The sequence below is a fragment of the Camelus dromedarius genome, chromosome 15 (assembly GCF_036321535.1).
Source record: "Camelus dromedarius isolate mCamDro1 chromosome 15, mCamDro1.pat, whole genome shotgun sequence".
NCBI classification, from domain to species: Eukaryota; Metazoa; Chordata; class Mammalia; order Artiodactyla; family Camelidae; genus Camelus; species Camelus dromedarius.
In genome coordinates this window covers 27102280-27118418 of record NC_087450.1, presented here as the reverse complement: position 1 = coordinate 27118418, position 16139 = coordinate 27102280, and positions in this window count along the sequence as shown.

The following is a 16139-nucleotide window of genomic DNA, read 5'->3' as shown; positions in this document are numbered from 1 at the left end:
GTATAAAGGGAAACTTTCTCTTATCAACTGTTTGGTTACCGTGAGTTACAGCTTATATAGGAAATGCTGGACAAATGTCTGTTTCCTTTATTTTCCTATGTTTAAAATAATGAGTTGATTGCTTTCTATCATCCAGATGTCACTCATGTTTTATTTTTGCTTGTTTGAATTTAGTTTGTGTTCAACATCTTTATGACTCGTGCACTTAAGTATTTTAATTAATTTTGATCCAATGTGGTTATTATGCTTATTGATGCTCGAATTTTGTCATCTTTGGCTAGTGGGAGTCTATTTAGATTGGTTCTTAATTACTTCCTGACAACTCCGGTATTGTTAGTTTCCTTGCTCCATAAGCTTTTCCTGTATATTTTTATCAGGCAATGATAATAATGGGCCAACATGTTATTTCATTACAGGTAAGGAATGGTGATATTCTAATTCTGCAGTATTCAAGAATGGCAATATTCTAATTTTATCATTCTGTATTCATTTATTAGTTTAAAAAATACATTTTCCATCAACTCTGAACGTCTTGATGTACAGTTTGTACTGGAGAAGCAAGATATATATATATAAATTATTAATAATATATGCAAGCTGCATATATTATGCATTAATTAATTAATGCATAATATATTTATATATTAATTATATATTAAATATATATATTTAAATGTGTGTGCATATATATACTTTTTTTTATATTTCTAAGTTTATGTTTTTATTTATGGATATTTCAGAATATTAGATGGTTCTCTAGGAAAGGTCCTGTGACTGTGGGAGATTAAATTATTGACATTAATTCTTCATCCTACCTGTGTCTACATCCGAGCTGTATTACTTTTCAGCTCATTGTAGTAGAAGCAGCGTGTTCTTCTCTTTTTTGACCTTGGGCTCAGTCATGAGACTTACTTCAGCTAATAGAAATAAGCAGCTTGACATGTGCTTCTGTGGTTATGCTTTCTTTCTTGCCTTCTGTCACTATCATGAGAAGAACATGTCTCATCTGTCTGCTCCTGACCCAAAGAGGATGGCAGAAATGCGGAGGAGATCTGGACCCCATCTGCTACTTGGAGCCAAGCCCAGGCAAACCCAAACTAGAGCACCTGACCTCTAGGAGCCCCACAGACACATAAGCAAGAATCCATGAATTTTGCTTAAGCCACTGAGTTTTGGGTGGTTTATTTCACAAGACTATTGGTAATAGATGGCTGGTACAGTGATCAGTGAGGATTTTATATTATTATGAACTGATGGATCTTAAGAGGTTTGCTATGTTTTAGTCCATTTGCTTTATTATTAGAATATTCTCCGATTTCTCACTTTTATCCAGTAGATGTCTCTTCAAATTGCTTCCTAAATCTGTTTGATCTAACTTTAATAGTATTTGATAACTTTATTGCTTCCTATTATAATCAGATCTTGCAGGCTCATTTGTACATTTTCTTCCCTAGGCCTGGAATCAGCCATTTCTCCAAGAAGCCAATATTCTTTTAGTACAAATGTTACTTAAAGCCAACAATCTGGGTGCTATAGATGTTACTGGTGGTATGTTGATCAGTTCCTAATTAAAATGATTCACTGGACAGAGGTAAAGTTTCGGTTTTTTGTTTGTTTGTTTGTTTGTTTTTTAAAGGAAACATGCCATGAGCTAGTAGGATATTTCCAGTTAAAATATAAGAATTTAAGGTTATAAGGTTTTACTTAATATCTTTAATTTATAAATACATCTCTTTTCTTACATATATAACATGATTTCAAAACAATACGGATAGTATTACTAAAATTTGACTACTGAAAATAGCTTGAAATTTATTGTGTAGTTATTTTTGTTTTTTATGCTATATCCCCCCTCCCAGGAATTCATCATCAAATTACTATCTTTAACAGTCATTTATAGTGACTTTTCTCTATGTGGTTAAGGCACCAACTTGATGCATTGCTGGGTTAATATTTTTCTTTGGTTTTTAAGAGATATTGTTTGAATTTAAATTTTCCTTATAATTATATAAAGCATTTACATGGTTCTAAACAAATGTATAAAGTATTTTCTGTGAAGTCTGGTTTCTATCTCTGATTCCGTCAAGCTATTCTCCTCTCTTAGATAACTTACATTATTTTACATTATTGTATTATTTTATATTGGAGGGTTATTCTTCATTGTTCAAAACTAAATAATTAGATATCAACATTATATATATTTTATCATATATGTTTTCACTCCCTCATTACATAAATGGGCACATATTATACACATGTAAATCAAGTTAGAACACTCACTCACACCATACACAAAAATAAACTCAAAGTGGCTTAAAGATTTAAGCATAAGACAAGACCCTATAAACCTCTTAGAAGAAAACATAGGCAAAACATTCTCTGACTTAAATCTTAGCTATGTTCTCCCAGGGAAATCTACAGAGGCAATGGAAATAAAAACAAAAATAAACAAATGGGACCTAATTAAACTGATAAGCAAAGGAAACTATAAACAAAATGAAAATATAGCCTACAGAAGTGGAGAAAATATTTGCAAATGATGCGACTGACAGGAGCTTAATTTCTAGAATATACAAACAGCTCATACAACTCAATAACAAAAAAACAAACAACCCAATCAAAAAATGGGCGAAGACCTAAACAAACACTTCCCCAGGGAAGACATACAAATGGCCAATAGGTACATGAAAAAAATGCTCAACATTGCTAACTACTAGATAAATGTAAATTAAAACTACAGTGAGGTATCACGTGACACCAGTCAGAATGGCCATCATTAAAAAGTCCACAAACAATAAATGCTGGAGAGGGTGTGGAGAAAAGGGAACCCTCCTACCTGTGCTGCTGGTGGGATGTAGTTTGGTGTAGTCATTATGGAAAACAGTATGAAGATTCCTTAAAAAACTAAAAAAAGACTTACCATATGATCCAGCAATCCCACTCCTGGGTATATATCTGGAGGAAACTCTAATTTGGAAAGATACTTGCACCCCAATATTCACAGCAGCACTATTTACCATAGCCAGACACAGAAGCAACCTAAATGTTCATTCACAGATGATTGGATAAAGAAGATGTGGTATATATACACAATGGAATACTACTCAGCCATAAAAAAGAATAAAATGTCATCTGTAGCAACATGGATGGACCTGGAGATTGTCACACTAAATGAAGTAAGTCAGAAAGAGAAAGAAAAATACCGTATGATAACACTTCTATGTGAAATTTTTAAAAAATGATACAAATGAACTAATTAAAAACAAAACAAAACAAAAAAAGCAGAAACAGACTCACAGACATAGAGAACAAACTTGTGGTTACAAGGGAGCAAAGGAGGGTTGGAGGGATAAATTGGGAGTCTGGGCTTTGCAGATACTAACTACTATATATAAAATAGGTGAACATCAAGGTCCTACTGTACAGCACAGGGAATTGCTATTATCTTGTAATACCCTTTAATGAAAAATAATATGAAAGGGAATATATTAGATATATATAACTGAACCACTATGCTGTGTGCCAGTAATTAACACAACATTGTAAACCAACTATACTTCAAAGAAAAAAAAACACAAAAAGACTTGTATCTTAAAAACTGAGGATCTCACAGATTTTATATTAAATATGATAGCCTATTTAACTCAGAAAGCCATGACACATTTATTTCAATGGCTTTGCCTAAAAAATAAATGCATTATGTATGTTCTCAGTGCTATTTCTATATTACTCAGTAAAGAATCAATGGCATTCTCAAGCTTCTTTAGTCACAGAAAAGATTCTATTCTCAAAAGAAGATAATGCTGAAGTGGATCACATACTTAAATGTAAATATTAAAATATAAACCTGTAGAACAAAATAAAGGACAAAATCTATTCAACCTTGGTCTAGGAAAGATTCCCCAAAAAGTACTATGCATAAAAGAAAAACTGATGAGCTGAACTTTATTAAAATTAAACTCTTCGGTTCTTTGGAAGAGAATATTAAGGAAATAACATTAAAAGCTATAGACTGCAAGAAATTATATTTGTCTACAAATGACCTGTATTCAGAATATACAAGATATTTTTACAGCTTAATGTTAAGAATACAAACAACCCAATTAAAATATGGGAAAAATACTTGAATTGATATTTCACAAAAGAAGACACATAAATGGCTAAAAAGCAAATGGAAATATCCTTATCATCATTAGTCACTGGAGAAATGACAATTAAACCAAATGAGATACCAAAACACCACCATTATAACAGCTATAATACTAAATGCTGGAGAGGATATGGAGAAAATAAAAATCTCATACATTACTGGTGGGAGTGTAAAGCGGTACAACCATTTTGGAAGACTGGCAACTTTCTATGGTTAAAAATACATTGACGTTTGACTTATAATTGCACTTCTAAGTATTTATGCAATTATTTTTTCACATTTAAATGAGGGTCTAGTATACTTAAATGTCCCCCCAAAATAGATTACAATGTATGAAGATCACATAAAATGAACTTCACCTCTCAGCATCACAAACATTTGGAATACACAAAGTCTAGGGATGGATATTATAAGGAAAAAAGGTTAGAAAATTTGCATAAAAAGAAAAAAATTTTAAATTTATTTCCCCCCACCAAAGTCCAAATAATTGTGTCCTAGGTACCCATCAGAGTAAAGACTTCATATGGCCAATACCTAAGTATTTACTTACTTAAGTACTTAAGAATATATACGAATACATATAGCAACTTATTTATAGTAATTATATACTGGAAAAAAAGTGTTCATAAGCAAGTGAATGGATAAATAAATTATATATTCACACAATGAAAAACTACCTAGCAATTAAAAGGAATGGACTGCTGATGGACAACAATGTGCTTGAATTTCATACACATTTTGCTAAGCAAAAGAAGAGATCTACAAAAGAGTAAGTACACTATGAATCCATTCCTCTGAAATTGTAGAAGAGAAAATCTAAATTTTAGTGGGAGGAAGGGGAGAAACGGTTACCTGGAGCTGGTGTTGAAGAGACTGTGAAAATATTTTTAAGGAGGTGGAAGCATTCTATACCTCTGTTGTGATGAGTTTACATGAATGTATGTATTCTCAACACTTATCAAACAATATTCTTAAAATGGGCACAATTTATATATAAGTTATAATGTATATATTACATTTCAATAAATGTGATTACAAATATTTTAAGAAAAATAGTCTCTTTTATTTGAGGGGCCACAATTTAAACACAATTTGAGAGGTTGAGATAAAATGAAGGCCACTTGAAGGCAAAATCTATAACTTAAGGATAGTGGGTAATCAGTTAATTTCAGATGAATAAAGCAACGGATGCATGATTAATTATTAATTTGATTACCATTGACATTATGCATTCAGAAGTTATAAAAAATCTAATGAAAAAGATATTTCATGCAAATAATGAAAAAAAGGGTAAAGTAATATTAAATGATGTAGACCTTAAGTCAAAATCTATTACAAAGATGAAGAAAGATATATATTGATAAAAGAATTAATTTTTCCAGAAGATATAATAATCATAAACATATACACATGAAACAACAGTGCCCCTAAAGATATGAAGCCTACAATTATAAATTTGAAGGGGAGAAATAGATAGTTTAACAATAATAGTCGGAAACTTTAATAGCTCACTTTCAATAACAGAACACTTAGGAGATCAATAAGGAAGTAGAGGACTTGAACAACACTATAATCCGACTATACCCAACAGATATAGATATCTTACTCTACGCAACAAGCACAGAATGCATATTCTTCTCAAATGCACATAGAAAATTCTCCAGAGTAGACCGTATGTTAAGCCACAAAACAAGTCTCAATAAATTTAAGAAGATTGGAATCATTCAAGAACTTTTTCCTGACAATGAAGTGGAGCTAGAAATCAACAACAGAAGGAAATTTGGAAAAGACACAAATACGTAAAAAGTAAACAATGCATTCTTAAGTAACCAATGGGTCAAATAATAAATCTCAAGGTAAATTAAAAATACTAAGAGATGTGATACAACATTGTAAACTGACTATACTTTAATTGTAAAAAATCATATAAAATGTTTAAAAAAATACTAAGAGATGAATGAAAATAAGAGCACAACATAAAACTTACGGGAGAAAAGGCAGTCATCAGAGGAAAAGCTTATGTTGAAAAAGAATAAAGAGACCAAATCTATAAGCAGTTTATACCGTGAAGGACCTGGAAAAAGAAGAACAAACTAAATCCAAAGCTAGTAGAAGGAGGAAAATAATAAAGATTCAAAACAAGATAAATAAAATATAGGATAGAAAAAGAACAGACAGTATCAGCAAATTCAAAAACTGATTCTTTGAAAATAAAATTAACAAAGCTTTAGTTAGACTGACTAAAACAAAAGAAACAATTTGCAAATAACTAAAATCAGAAATGAAAGTGCAGACACTAACCATATAAAATTTTTTAAATGATTACAAGAAAATACTATGAACAAATGTACACCAACAACTTAAGTAATCTCAATGAAATGGCCATATTCCTAGTAACAGACAAATTGCCAAAACTGACTCGAGAAGAACTATGAAAGGTTATAATAGAGAATATGTAGAGAAGAATTTACTACAATATATTGGAAAAGAGTTTGTACATATGAGTATACTACTGTTTCTGTGCCTTTGTCTATAACTGTTCAGAAATTGTTCTTAATCTTCATCCATAACAATGGTGCTCTTTTAAAAATCAGATTGTATCTTCACTTGTGAAAACCTAGAATAGACGATCTTAGATGTTTTGATAGTTTAATATAAGCAGATTTTCATATTTCTTGACCTTCACTGATCTTAATTAATGATGGATCTTTGATACTGTGAAATATTCTCAAAATCCCAGAACCTTGTTGAGCCCCTAAGTCTCACTCAGCCACGTTAAAAAATAAACTTTTATTTGTACCAGGTTTCTTAATTATGATTCTCTTTTAGTGTGGGAACAAAAAGGGTAATCTTATTGTTGCTTGCCTTATTCAAGTTGTTTTTAAGTGTATTTGCTTGAGGTTGCTTACTAAATTTTTAGTTATTTTTGCGTAGTTTTACTTTAGGATGCATGCTAAATTTGCATAATGTCATGCATGTTAAATTTAATCTATTACTATTTTAGTAATATCATATCATGCTATTGAAAGCAAACTTAGTCTTTTAGAGGAAAATCTAAGACTCTGTGAACAAGAAAAATTTTCTCATTCCCAAAAAAGGAAGTGGAAAAAACAATGTAACTCTCAAAAACAAAACAAAACAAACCAAAGAGCAACAGAAACAATGGAAAGAAAAGCATAGCAAAAATTTCCAGTATTAGTTCATTCTGAAATCGTGTGAGTTTTATGTTTGGTAAGGATGAAAAAAATCCCACGTAACAGACAACATCACCTACAATCTAGTAACTGAGTGCATCTCATTACCTCCACTAAGGATAAGCTTTTTCCTCGAAGGTTTACTCCATCACTACACCTATTTTTAATTTCTGGGTAAGTGGCTATAGCAAATATTTTATTTGATGGACATGATTCAGCCAAAATAATAATAAAGTTACCTAATGAGGGAGAAGAATCAACAAAACATTTTATTAAACATTTACTGAGTGCCTTTGTATGTACCAGACCTGTTCTAAAAACACAACACCATCATCTCTTTTAGTTCTTGCAACAGTATTATGAAGTAGATACTATCACCATGTGCTTGGGAGGTCTTGAACGAGTAAATGTTGGTAGAATACCTTCTGAATGAAGTATCAACTCCAATTTATGGATGAAGATGCTGAAACTTAAAGAGGCTAAGTCACTTCCTAGAACCCATTCACTGTCAGTGACAGAGCCCGGTCTCAGACTCCTGTCAATCTGCTGACAAAACTGTAAGTCAAATAAATATTCTTCATTTTTCTATTCAACAGATCTCTATAATCAATGACATGAGAACAATTTGTCCTTCTTTTTAAAGAGCCGACTGATCTTCAACATTTACTCTAAAATTACCAGCATTGCAAATAGTGTCAAATATCATTTAGCCACAAACCTTTTATTTGGGCTGTACCATGCATATTTTAAAGTTGTCCTTACTCTTTCTGCAGCCCTTAAATTGGTAGAGAAGGTGAATTTAGAAACCATTACCAACTGAATGTCAAAATTGAAAAATGATTAAGAATGCCTATGTGATTCCCAGACAGAGAAGAAGTTCATTCTTTTGAAGTGGCTGGAGCCACAACAAATTCTTACAGTTCTGAAAAACTGGGGTTGGGGAAGGGAGAAATGCAGAGCTACTCCATGGCCTCAAGGTTCCCTTCAGGTTTGGTTTCCCATGGGAGAGCCTGATCGCCTGTTTCCAGTTAGGAAACTCAAAGTGTAACTGTAGTAAAATTGTGTCTATGCACTGTTTGGAAATTCCACTGAATGATCCTAGACTTGAAGCTGTCTGAATGTATATAATAAAAGTTATAGATGCAGGGGTGGTTCCAGAGCTAGTACCAAACTCTCCAAGGAAACTTTGTCTCAAAAGAAGAGAACATTTATTTTATGATATATATAGGAATATCTAAAGATGTCGCTTTCTAATTTGTACGTGTATATGTTTGTAACACATATATTTTATAAAAGGATATATTTTAATATAATGTAACATTACATGTGTATGTCTGAGTTCATAAACATATAAAATATGTAATATTTTATAAATTATTTTAGAGACAGTACTGACATAAATGCTAGGTGTTTTCATGCCCAGGGCCTTATTATAATTCATATTAACAACCTAATGTGGACTTCTTTAAAAAGGACAATCTTCACTTCACAATCCAAAGCACTATTCTTAACAATTGCCAAAGTTATTTTCATACTTTATTAACTACCCTTATAAAAATTGAACTTCAGGAAAAAAAAAATCCATGGAAAAAGCTGATATTTCCTGTCAATGACACAAAGATATTACTACCTACGTAAGGACAGTAGGAAGAAGAGAAAGTGGAGCAACAGTACTTTTTCTCAATGTGTCTTTATCTTATGATCAACAATTAATAACAAAGTACTAAGAATTCATGACTTTGGCAATACTATAACAAAAGGATCTAGCTATTTACCCTGTCTGGAATTTTTGCTCCTATCAGAGCTGCACTGCATTTTAATATTAGGAAGTACGTTGGCTATATTATTACCATTTCATCACTGAGTTAGTCAAAGTCCGAATACCAACATGGCCCAGATTAAAGCAGCACGTCAGTACCCAGAGATGCTGAGGGGCACTGAATTTTCAACGCCAGACAAGGATCCCCTACTTCAGCTTAGATTCCCTTCGTTCAGTAAGTAGAAGGAAACTGGCTGTCTCGCCAATAGCCTGTGAAAGGCGAGCTGGCATCACTATAACAGACAAGTCTCTCACGTTTTAAATTGGTAAAATTTAACAGCTCTGCTTGTATCCACTTCAAACTCCAAAGGAAATATCATTTCACAATGAAATGTTTTGCCTTTATTTCTCACATTTGTGTTGGATTTAAAAGTGTGTCCTAAGTTTGTTAAGAATTTCAAGATTTCAGGCACAAATCTGAATCATGTGGGTAGGAAACAAGCTAAAAGTCTCAGATTCTTATCTTTCAAACCTGGTTCTTTTTCAAAATTATGAATTATCAAAGAAGACATTTTTCTTTTATTCCTCTGAATTCATTAACATAATTTTAAATTAATAGCAAAGGGACAAGAAATAGCATGGTGGCTCTTCTGTTCATTTTGTATAATTTTAAAAATCATTGTTTTTCATTCAAAGATACAACAACCCCTTCTGCCAGAATTAACTTCCAATTTTGTATAATCCCTGAGATCTCCTTTGTAGATATCATTAAATAATAAAAGTAAGACAAATTTCTTGTCAAGAACAAAATATAGCTACCTCCTGGAATGGTATAAGAATAACAAATAGGCAAGATTGTTTAAAACTTATTTTAAATGACAAATATTATACCAGAGTCTTCATCTCCATTATTTGTTTGCCTTGCCTTCTTGGTGCCAGTTCCTACTGTGGGAATGGGATGAGTAATTTTACAGGCATAATGAAGTGCAGTTCTGGGAGAGTAATCATCACATTCACTTATAGTTTAAAAAAAAACAAACCTTGTATTTAAGAATCAACTTGGTAGCAAGTTAAAAATGCAGATTTCCAGGCTCTGTGCTTATAAATTTTGTGTAAAGGCAAGCAGGAACCTTCATTTTAAAACAGTTTACCCAGGTGATAAAGAGGAAGGTTCAGACCACATTTTGAAAGTCATTGTCTTAAGGCTAACTCCAAGCTGAAAACTTTCCTTTCCCTGCTATGACTGCTGCATAACTGCTGGGAATGTAACACACTAGGCGTGCACTGGTAGGCCATATTCTCCTGGGTGTTACTGCTCCATTTATAGAAACTGTTAAGATTTATCCACTACGTTGATGGCATAGGAAAGATGAAAATCGAGGAGACTTGCATAGTCATTCCAAGTTCCACATCTTTTAAATAAAACTAATAAATCACCTACAATTCATAAGAACTCATCACCCTGCAAGATTTTAAGTTCAATATCCAAATAAAAAGAGGTCTCTTTATGGTAAGTTTATTTAATAACTACAATGATCTTTTCTCTGAAGGTGCACCCACAAAAATGATTTTATACTGACATTTCCACACGTTTTACCAGCATTAAGTGGAAAAATTGCTCACACTAATAAGGAGGCATGCATAAATATTGTATAAAATTCTTATTTAAAATTAAGAGCCTCTCTTCAGCAGCAGTGCTCAAAGAAAAATATCACCCCTATATCTAGTCAAAGGAAAAATCTTAGAATCATTTCAAGCACAAAAACATGTCTAGCTCTTAAGAAAAAAAAATTGACAGTAGCCATAAGGAAGGAATTTAAACATATTTTTTCCCAAAATATAGCTACCCAATTATAGCAGCTGAAAGACAGAATGGCATTTCCACTATTTATTCGATTGTCATTCTACGTCATACAGAAACTTCTGCCTTGAATGCAGTACAATTCCCTGTAGCTTGAGATCAGTGTTATGCCAAAAATATCTCTCTACTGGATCTGCCTACTAGAATAAATTGTGGGCTTTCCTGCTTGGCACAATGGTTCTAGAGACACTTCTGGCACATAATCTTTTTCTCAGGGCAGTTTCTTTACCTGTAGCTCATCAGCTTATCCCATTCCCTTTCATATGTATTTGAATGAACAACATTAAAAGGTGTAATTTTACGAGATAGATAATAATTCAGAAAATAAAATAATTTTAGTGGCAAACAACCTATAGAAACAGGGATTTATCAGTCCAGAAAATTAGATTTTGGACATTTGCATACTTATATATATATATATTTGCATGCTTATATATATATAAATATATAAGCTTATATATCTATATATCTATATATCACATATGCCATATAATATTTTTTAATTGAGGCATAACAAACCTAAAGTGCACAAAGTGATCTAATCTTAATTGCACTCTTCAATAATTTTTACACATCTTTTAACACACATAATTTTTACTTGTATGACCACCAACAAAAAAAAATTTTATAACATTTCTGACTTTCATTATTACATATTAGTTTGTTCTTGAACTCCATATGAATAGAATTACACAGTATACACTTGCTTGTGTCTGGCTTATTTCACTCCGCTAAATATTATTAGGAGTCAGTTATGTTGTTTAGTGTACCAGTAGTTCATTTTTTATTGTTGCATTGTATTTCCTTTTATGAATTTATCACAATTTGTTCTGTCTCCTACTGAAGAATATTTGGGTTGCCTCCACTTTGGAGTTATTATCAATATAACTGCTATGATTATTCCTTTATAGATAGTCTTGTATAAATATGCACTCATTTCTTTTGGATTTATGCTTTGGAATACTGGGAGGTCTTGTCCATTGGGTTGCAGTTTCAAACATTTTTTCCTAAACAGGTCCATGTTGGCCCATGTCCCCAAGAGGCAGACACTAAAATGGGACTAAATGTACAATTATTTTGTTAGGGAAAGCACCTGTGAGAGAAAAATGTGGAGTGAGAGCCATAAAAAGGCTGAGAGACCTGCCAAGGGTCAGTGCAAGTCTGGACCCCTCATGGAGAATGGGGACAAGTCAAGTTGGGTGGAAGAATCTTACACTACCATGTACTCTAAGGGCATTTTGACAAGGCTATTGGGAAGGCTACCAGTACCTTGAAATTTATAAGGCATATTCTTATGGCTCCCGCAAACTTCATCCAGAAATGTATGATAGTTTTAGTTGTCTTACAGCTTCACCGACATTTGATATTGTCAGCCTTTTGAATTTTAGTCATAATGGTGAGGGTATAGTAGAGTCTTACTGTGATTTTCATTTATGTTTTCCTGAAGGGTAACAATCTTGATTACTTTTTCAGATGCTTATTGGTCACTTTGCTATCCTCTTTTGTGAAGTCCTTGGTCAAATGTTTTGTCCATTTTTAAAATTATATTGTATGCTTTTTTCTTGTTGACTTGTAGAAGTTCTTTGTATGTTATGTATATGAATCCTTTGTTGGCTATATGTATTAGCAATATCTTATCCCATCTATCATGTCACTATTTATTTTCTTACTGATGTATTTTTGATGACCAAGGGTTCTAACTCTTGATTAAGTCCTACCTCTCAATGTTTTCCTTTAATTAGAAATTGGGCTCTACTAAGAAATTTTTGGCTCTACTAAGATCATGAAGATTCTCTCCTATATTTTCTTCTAGAAGCTATGTAGTTTCACCTTTTATATTTAGATACATAACCCATGTAAAATTAGCTTTTGGTTATCACATGAAGTAGAGGATCAAGATTTACTTTTTCCCATGGATATTCAATTGCTCCAGCAAAATTTATTGGGGGGAAAAACATATTCCTCCTATTGAACTTCATTGGTACTTTTGCTATAAATCAAGTAAACATTAATTAAGTAAATACCAGGTACTAGTCATTATTTTGAATGCTTTATAAATAGCTAATTTAATCTGCATTAAAAACTTACAAAGTAAATTCTACTACACTCACTTTATAAATGAAAAAAAATGAAGTACAGAAAAAATAAGTAAGTAGATGTCAGTTAGCTAATAAATGGCAAAACGAGGATTCAAACATAGCCATTCTTAGCCACTCTAGGGCTTGGGTGCTTACCCACTACTCCATGCCAACTTTCAAGTGACTTGAATCTAAAATTTAGGATAATTCATATAATAGACTATTATAAATTATCTAGAGATGGTTCATATAGTTATTTTATAAGGTAATTGTTAAGAAATAAGTTTATATGTTATATGACAGTTTATAAGGGATTAAATTATACAGATGTAAACAAGATGCCTAACTTCTCGGAATTTTAAAATGTTTTGAAAGTGTTTATGAATCTTATTAAAAAGTATAAAGTGTTTTATAAAATTAACAAATTAAAAAATATAAGGCAAAGTTCATAAATGTAAAATGGCATATGATGCTGCACCACTTGAGAATGAGGGCAACGTTATACCAACCAAAAACTTCCAAGTACTTCCAAAGAACTAGTATTGGGTGCCCAAGAGCTGCAACACGCATGGAAATACAGAGATGGATTAACCACGTTACCTTATCTCAAGGAACTTATAAATCTGTGAAATCATATTTTACTTCATCAGCTATGCTGCATGCCTAAATTAGTTTGGAAATATAAATGGGCACCAGAAAGTAAATCTGTCAAGACAAAGTCAAGATCTTTCTGTCCCTGGGAGAAAACTACCCATATAGCAAGATAAGTAAGTTCTGCCTTAAAAGGGTATGTCACATTATTTGAGAAGGAAGAGTGGTTAGCAGTTCTTGGTGAGACGTTAGAGTGAAGAAATAGGTCTTTCTTTCTGTAGATTAATCTTTAAATAATGCTTGTTGTGTTCTAAATATAAAATTGATATATGCTTCTTGTGTATAATCATGTAAATATAAGTATAAAGAAGAAAATAATAAATATTTGTATGTAAATTCACCACTTACTGTTACTATTCTGTTGTATTTTCTTCCCAAAATTATATTTATATATGTATACATACACACATATACAGATACATAGATATATATATATATATATATATCTTTTTTTTAAACAAAATGATTTATATTGTATATACAGTTGGAAGTTGGCTTTTTTCACTATTATTTCATGAGCATTATAAACGTCAAAAATGAGCTTTTAAAATAAGCATGTGGTAGAACATTACGCAGCTTCAGTCTAATCTTTACAATATGCTTTCACTGTTTCTAATGAAGTCCTATAAATTCTCAGAATTTTAGACTTCTACACATTCCAAACAGTAAAAAATGCTTTCTAAATATAAATGATTTACAGAGTATTCACATTTCCTTATTAGTATAATAATCAAACATAAATGAAAATAAAGAAGTCCTATGTCATGGGCATGCACAGAATTTATTAACCTGTGAAACCACATAAGAACTTATTATAATTCAGAAATGTATATTTTTCTAGTACAGTGATTCCCAACATGGTACCTCTGGTCTCCTAAGGGTCCATGAAATAGTAATAACAGCCCTTGAGCTATTTTCAGTATTTCAAAAAGCTGAATATAAATCGTGTATTTATCTACAACAAAGTAAAATGCCAAAATGGCAGAAATTGTACAACTTAGTATAGTAACACTGGCTATCATACACTAATCCAAAATTTTGATTGGCTGATATATCATTCTGATTTACTGAAAAAGGAAAATAAGTTAACTATTACTTCATAAATTTATTGTTTGGGAGATAAACTCTTTTAAAATACGGCAGATGCGAAGGAATTTATTTTTTAATAAAAACGTGTTATTGGTGCTGAAAATAGTCATAAGTATATGACATATCTCCCCATATCCATTGAATTTAACATCTGTTAATTATCAGATACTTCTTGATATCAGAGATGTCCACATGTGAGAAAAAAAAGAGTGATTAACAGTAGTCAGATATTTTCAATTATGAGTCACATCTTGATTTCAGAGATGACAAAATGTATAACCTAGAAATCAAGGTTAATAATATCAGTACTTTCCATGTTGTCAGAACAATAACTTTATTAAAACTATACTATGTGTCCTGGAGTTAAGCTAATGAGTTAAATATATCAAAGGTGATAAAGCTCACAATTCCTCAAGTTTAATTAATAGAAGAAATGGACTTGCATAGTGAAGCTTTGGGGCTCTTCCAGTTGGAAGCTCCCTTACAGGAATGTCATCTGAAGCGACTTCACTCCACTACGAAAGTATCTTGATTAAATGCCTGGCAGGGACAAGACAAACCTTGGATGCCATGCAATTGGGCTTTCATCTCTAGAGAAGATTTTTTTAACCTATGTAACAATGACTTTCAAATAAGCATATTTTCTATTTATAGCACTAGAATTATTGAGAAGATCAAAATATGTGTTCATGAAGATATTTACATACTATTTTTCCCATTTGGTGAACCAGGAACCTGAAGATCAGAGAGGATAAAAGATTTACCTAAGGTTGTCCAGCCAGTTAATAACTGAGTCAAAACAGATATTGACCAGTTTTGACTTATCAGTGTGTTTGTGAATACCCATTATTTATTACTTGATAAGTTATTCTTTTCAATAAAATACTAGAGCATTTCCTCTAGCAAAATAGAGTTATTAAAGCAGGTATGCATTCTTTCAACAATAACAACAAAAGGATGATGCTGTCTTGTTCTAATATACATATTTGGTATGGCCTTTATACATACTGCTCTGTTTCCTTGATAATACATTGGTAAGAATTATTCTCTTGGAAAAGGTATGCACAGCTGGAGAGACACAAAGTAAATAAACAAATAAATGCCTCACATTGTCTCTATGTTTCATATGGACCTGGAAGATTTCAAAGGGTTGAAAAGAATGAATGGGTGGATTGCATAGTGGGGAAAGACAGAATGTATTGAGTATGGAAGAAAATTAATTATTTCAACATCTATTCTTTCTGCATATGTTGTCCAATTCATCAGAGGTTCACTGTGGATAATTTAACTTCATGAAACTAAATCTTACGTGTATATTTTTAATCTTAAGTGTCTTCATATTGTTGACCTTCCCAAC